The sequence below is a fragment of the Lygodium microphyllum genome, chromosome 22 (assembly GCF_053477565.2).
Source record: "Lygodium microphyllum isolate KBCC chromosome 22, Lygodium_microphyllum_v1.1.10, whole genome shotgun sequence".
In the NCBI taxonomy this organism is placed as follows: Eukaryota; Viridiplantae; Streptophyta; class Polypodiopsida; order Schizaeales; family Lygodiaceae; genus Lygodium; species Lygodium microphyllum.
Window position 1 is genome coordinate 116958446 of NC_141156.1, and position 6435 is coordinate 116964880.

A 6435-nucleotide genomic window follows, 5' to 3' on the forward strand; every position below is an offset into this window, starting at 1 on the left:
AGAAGAATAAAGAGGAGAAAAGGAAAAGAGAGGAGAGGGGAGAGAGAGAATAAGAATAAGAAGAAAAAAGAGGAAGAGAGATGGGGAAAAAGAGGAAAGTAAAAAAATTCTTTTTAAAATTTAAATATTTTTTGAGAGAGAGAGGAAGGGAGAGAGAAGGAGAGAGGGGGAAGAGAGAGAGAGAGAGAGAAGATAAAATTTAAAAGAGAGAGAAGGAGAGAAGAAAAAGATAAAATTTAAAAGGGAGAGAGGGAGAGAAGAAAAAAAGGAAAATTAGGAGAAATGGGAGAAGAAGAAAAGGGGGCGGAGAGAGAGAGAGAGAGAGAGAGAGAGAGAGAGAGAGAGAGAGAGAGATGAGAAGAAGAGAGAGAATATAAACATAAAGAGAGGATTATATATAGAAAAAAGATAAAATTTACATACTTTAAAAGAGACTTGGGGAGGGGAAAGAAAGTGAAAGAAGAAGAAGAAGAGAGAGAGAATATGTAGAGAGAATTATAGAGAGAGAAAAGATAAAATTTAAAAAGAGAGAGAGAATAAAAAATAGAAAAGAAAGAGGGAAGGAAAAGAGAGAGAGAGAGAGAGAGAGAGAGAGAGAGAGAGAGAGAGAGAAGAAAAAATTTAAAAAGAGAATGAAGAGAGAGAGAGAATAAGAAAAAAAAGAAAAAAAGAAGAGAGAGAGAGAAGGAAAAGAGAGAAGAGGGGGAGAATAAAAGGAGAGAGAGAAATAGAAGAAAAGTGGGGAGAGAAAAAAAAAGAGCGAGAGAGAACCAGGAGAAAAGAAAAAATAAACTAAAATAGAAGGCAAAGAGAGAGAGAGAGAGAGAGAGAGAGAGAGAGAGAGAGAGAGAGAGAAAATTAAACATAGAATTTGAGGGAGAGAGAGAGAGGAAAAATAGGAGAGAGAAAGATGAGAAATGAATTGTTGAGTGGCAATTTCGCTTGCCACTTCGAGGTAGCGAAGCTGCCGCGAAACGGCCTAGCATTCGCGCGCACAGAATGCTAGTTAGAGGTAGTATAGATAGTGCAAGAAGTAAGTTAAGGATCTCAAGTGTAGCTAATAGGAATGATGTTGAGAGAGAGAAAGAGAGAGAGAGAAACGGGGGGGCAGGGGAGGAGGGGAGAGGTTTTAAACACCATCACTTTAGAGGTGCCCTACTAACATGTGCTTGTGGGGGTCATAGAACAAGTGTGGTTTCTTAGGACTAGGAAAATTGAAGGGGGTCCCCGATGTATAATTGGTGGCCCCTTGCTTGGGGCATTACCATTAGCATTAGCTAGAGTTGGAAACCTCCGCGGAGAGAGCCGTTCGATGAAGGATCGGATGGACGGACAGGATGGGGATCCTGGAGAAATTTGAAAATGGAAGTGCGGGAGTTTGAATGTATATAGATGCCTAAGTATTGTCGCGAACTGGTCGACATCAGACTCTCTCTCTCTCTCTCTCTCTCTCTCTCTCTCTCTCTCTCTTTGTGTTCGTAGACGATCCAGTAGCTTCGCAGCGATGGAGTCTGCCAAGGGAGGCAAAGGCGCGGCTGGGCGCGGGGGCAAGGGCAAGCGGAAGGGCACCTCCAAGAGCTCCAAGGCGGGCCTGCAGTTCCCCGTCAGTCGCCTCGCCCGCTACCTCAAGAAGGGCCGCTACGCCAAGCGCGTGGGCTCCGGAGCCCCCGTCTACCTTGCTGCCGTCCTGGAGTACCTGGCGGCTGAGGTCCTGGAGCTCGCCGGCAACGCCGCCCGCGACAACAAGAAGAACCGCATCATCCCGCGCCACATCCAGCTGGCCGTCCGCAACGACGAGGAGCTCGGGAAGCTGCTGTGCGGCGTCACCATCGCCTACGGTGGAGTCCTCCCCAACATCCACGCCGTGCTCCTGCCCAAGAAGTCCGCCGAGAAGGCCGAGAAGGCGCCCAAGACCGAGAAGTCCCCGAAGAAGGCTTAGTTCCTGACGGGTCGCATGGCGCTTGTCCACATTCCTTCTCCTTTGAATGGTGTTTGTTAGCACCACCTCTTTTGAGATGATCAGCTGGTCCATACTTTTTTGAGGCTTCAATAACAATAGCGGTACAAGAGACCCATGTCTCCATAGGCTTTCTACATATTGCTTTAGCAGCCCACCACGCGTCTTATTTTCTTCAAGTACATTGAGTTGTCCATGAAGGACACATTAAGCTTGGGAAGGCCCTCCCTTTGTATCACCACTATATTGGGGCTTGAATGTTACTTGGATTGGGTAGTGGTTTGAGGCCACCATGTTTGAGAGGATTGAAATTCTATAATTTGAGGGTATCCATTAGACTTTGAGCCTCAACTTCATTGATCTTAATCTCTTGTAGAGCTAAAATATTTGGCTCTCTTTTTGGAGCATAGCTCTTGAATATTCCATGTAATGGTTGTGATTCTCTTTGTAAAATCCAAGTTAATAGTAAGGGACTTCACAAAACTCCTTCCCTTTTAATGGCCACATAACAATTGTGATCTAGTAGTGGCTAAATTACCTACACAAATAGTAAGGATTAGGGAAATTACCAAATTTGGCTTGAACCACAACCTTAAAACCCTTATGGTAATTGAGCTCCAAATACTCTAGTATCTCCTTTCTCTTGTTTCACAACACATAAACCTTCTCTAGTTTAATTGCTCCATGAGTAGACACCACGTGTACATAGAGAATTTTGCTAAGAGCACTAGGGATGGTGGTCACCTTGTCATCTAACCAAATAGGTGGGTTTGGGAAAGCCAAACAAACTAGTCACTCATTGAAGAATTCAGTTAAGAGAAGGATAGCATCCACCATGGCATTGCAAGCAATAAATTCCTATTATACCTTATTGTGCATTCCAATGTTTAGTCCTTTGGTGGGGAGATCTAGTTCCATAGGAGCTCCATTTGTTAATGTTTGCTTTGTGTGGACCTTTAAAATCCATGTTTGCCATATTCACTCCACCTCCATAGGAGCTCCACTTGTTGTCAATGTTTGCTCCTTGTGGATCTTAAAATCCATGTCTACCATATCCACTCCACCTTTGTGAGATCTAGCCCCAATTGCTTGCATCCATGTAGGTTGTGTCAATTGGGTAAAGTTGTGGTTATTCATTGCCACATTTGTGCATTTTAATGGCAATTTTACTCCCTAGTCTATGTTATCTATTCATTGATAAGGTTTTGTTGACCTTGCTCTCCCCAAACCCATCCTATTAACCATGTAGTGGGGGAGTGGTATCGCACCCCCCACTTCTCCATGGTACAACGTGGCTCAAGGGCCTATATCTTAGAACATTGAATTTAATCCTTGATGCACTTATTGGTATAATGACAAACTTTTATTAATAGTCTTTAACATTGAGAATGAATAAAATAAGACACTAAGAAGCCAAACAAGAGTTGGTGCCTCAATTGGCACCCCCAACAATGGTAATATAGGTTTTTAGTTCAACCACCAAACGTATCTTATTTAATGTGGCTCTTTAATGAAGGTTCTTTGGTCTAATAGTAGAGCGGTTAAACTTGGATTTAGTAACCAAAATTATTGTAGATGCCAAATAATAGAATTGGAGATTATCTCACATCTTCAATTGGAAAGCTAACAAGAGTGCTCCAAAATTTGTGGAGGTTCAGGGGTCTTCCTTTCCACCCTTCGAGCATTAGTTAAAAGAAATTTCTAATTAGGGAAATTTATGGGTTATCTCATGTGGTTTGGAATTGGTTAAGAAACATCTATCAGTGGAATGTTTGGCTTTGTAGGTATAAAGCTATATTTAAATTGAAAATTTTGGAACTTAGCAATATAGCCCCATTTGCACTTAGTGTTCCTAGAAACTTAGTAGTCTTAGGCTTCTTGAAAAAAAAGCGCTTTTATAAATTCTTATTTTTCTCTTTACTATACTTTAACGTTTCTCCAAAAAGGAAAAAAGAAAAAGAAAAGGAGCTATGCATTCATGATTGACCTTCCCATGTGGATTTTTATGTATTGGTATGACTTGCAAGTGGTGCCATCTTGGGCACCCTACCCATGGTAGCATTTATAAACACATTTTAATTGAGGTTGAGTTTTAACTCAAGCAAGCTTCAAATGGTGCCATCTCAAATCCTCTACCCATCCCAAAGTGGCACCATTTGGGATACCCTACCCATTCCAAAGGTATTTTAATTAAGGTTTAGTTTTAATAAAGATGAACTCTAGTTTAGATATTTGATATTGCTTTTGGGGTTTTACACAAACATGCTAAATATTAAGATTGCTAGTGATTCTACAAAGATTGTCCTTGCCACAACAATTGCATTTGATTGTCCTAGTGACCTATACCATACCTATTGCTCTTAGTCAACCTAATACTTAGATTATGGACTTTATTATATTTTCATTGCATTGAAGATCAATTGCTCATGTAGAGTTTGAATATAAAACAATGTGTTAAGCATAAAATTTCAATTGAATTGATAATTGTTCTTCACCTTGCAATTAGTTACTTGTATGCACTTTAATAGAGAAATTTGGTTGTGGGTTGTACAACGACTAAATGGCTCCTACTTTTGTAATTTGGGCTTCAACATTGGGGAATGTGGTACAAAAGGCATCTAGTCAATGACATTGTAGAGTATAGTTGATGCAAATTCGCACTTTCTTTGATGTCTAGAGAGGTTTTCCTAACTTGATAAATGATAAAAGAGTATTGGAAGTTTGCTTGTGAAAAGCTTAATATCTCAATAACCCCCCTTAAGCTCAATTCCATGATTTGTACTCCAAGTACACTTTGAAATTGTTGAAACTTTTCTTTCCAAGGCCTTGGTAAAAATATACACAACTTGCTCTTATGAGCTTACATATGTGAGATCAATGTAATAACTACCAAGAGCCACTCTTTAATGAAGTGATAATGAACCTTGATGTGTTTTTGTACATCCATGGAACACTTGGTTTCTTGCTAGCTAGATGTTCCTCATGTTGTTACAATCAAATAAAACTTTCCTATCTACTTGTATCTCCAAATCATTAAGTAGCTTTGTACCCAAGTTGGTTGCTACCACAGCAACATCCTTCTACGTTATCTCTGTACTTGATAATTCAACAATAGATCATATCTTACTATTCCAATCACAGCCCCACTCCCAAAAGAAAGACAAATAACCACTATTGGCTTCTTGTCCTCACAAACACATGCTTAGACAATTGGCATCTTTATAACAAACAATTACAACACTAAATTAGTCTTACAAAATATACCGCAATCCAATGTGGCCTTAATGTATTGTGACATACCTCCCACACTATCCAAATGATGCTCATGAGACATTTACATAAAGTAACACTCCAAACCAACTATATAGCTATAATGTAGCCCGGTGATAATGATGAAAATCAAACTTACCATATTCTTGTACATCATGGGTTCTCCAAGATATTGCCCACATTAGCACTTAGCTTTACTTTTTGATCTAATGGCATTAAGATTGGTTATAATAAGCCATGATACACTTTGTCAACATATCTAAAACGTGTCGTCTCTATGACAACCATATCCCCCCTTACATGTCTTGCTTACTTCAATGCCAAGAAAATGCCTCAACTCTCCCACATTTTTCATGTCAAATTTCTACTTGAGAAGACTCTTCACATGCTCCATCTCTTACACATTGTCACCCTCAAAAATTAAATCATCCATATATACAATAATTAAAATAACATTCCTATCACTCTAATGCACATAAAGCAAGTAATCAACATTTGCAACATGAAAACCAATTGAGAAAATATTCTATGCTATCTTGTCATGCCACGATCTTGTTGTGTAGTTTTAGCTTGTACAAATCTTTATGCAATTGGTGTAACACATACTTTCATAACCTTGTGGCTACTTTGTATACACATCCTCTTGCAACTCACCATGCTACTCTATGATGCCTTTATATCATTCTTGACTCTCCTCACACTAAGCATACAAACAACTTGAATCTCAAAATCCTCATCCAAACTTGGCTCTAAACTTCTAGACTCACCATCTACATGTGAAGTGACTTGCAAAAATGTCGGGCATACTAAGTGACTTAATCACTTTTTTTCTCCTTTTCTGATACATTTTCTACACTTATAGGATTAGTATCTCATGCAACTTGCCACTCCATGGTCTCTCAATAGAGCTACTAGAAGAGGACTCTCATGACCACAAAAGGATTAGATCTTGATGGTCTTGTGATTGTAGACTTGCATTTTCTGTAAACCACCTTTCTTTTGCATAATCTACAACAATCTATTTTTTAGGAATATACCAACTACTCATCTCATCAAATACTACATCTTTGTTTACCAATGCCATATGTGTAATCGTATTATAATTTAGTGTAACAATAGCTAGAGCACATACTTTTGATATTTTGGATCTAACTTCTTCCTCAACTCATGCAATAGATGTACATACGTAATGCTCCAAATACTTTAAC

The 6435-nt window shown here is 39.3% G+C and overlaps 1 pseudogene; it reads left to right on the forward strand.

The window, feature by feature from the left end:
* The first annotated feature begins 1429 nt into the window (after positions 1-1429).
* On the forward strand, positions 1430-2434 carry LOC148017539 (histone H2A.1 pseudogene; annotated as a pseudogene).
* The last annotated feature ends 4001 nt before the right edge of the window (positions 2435-6435 follow it).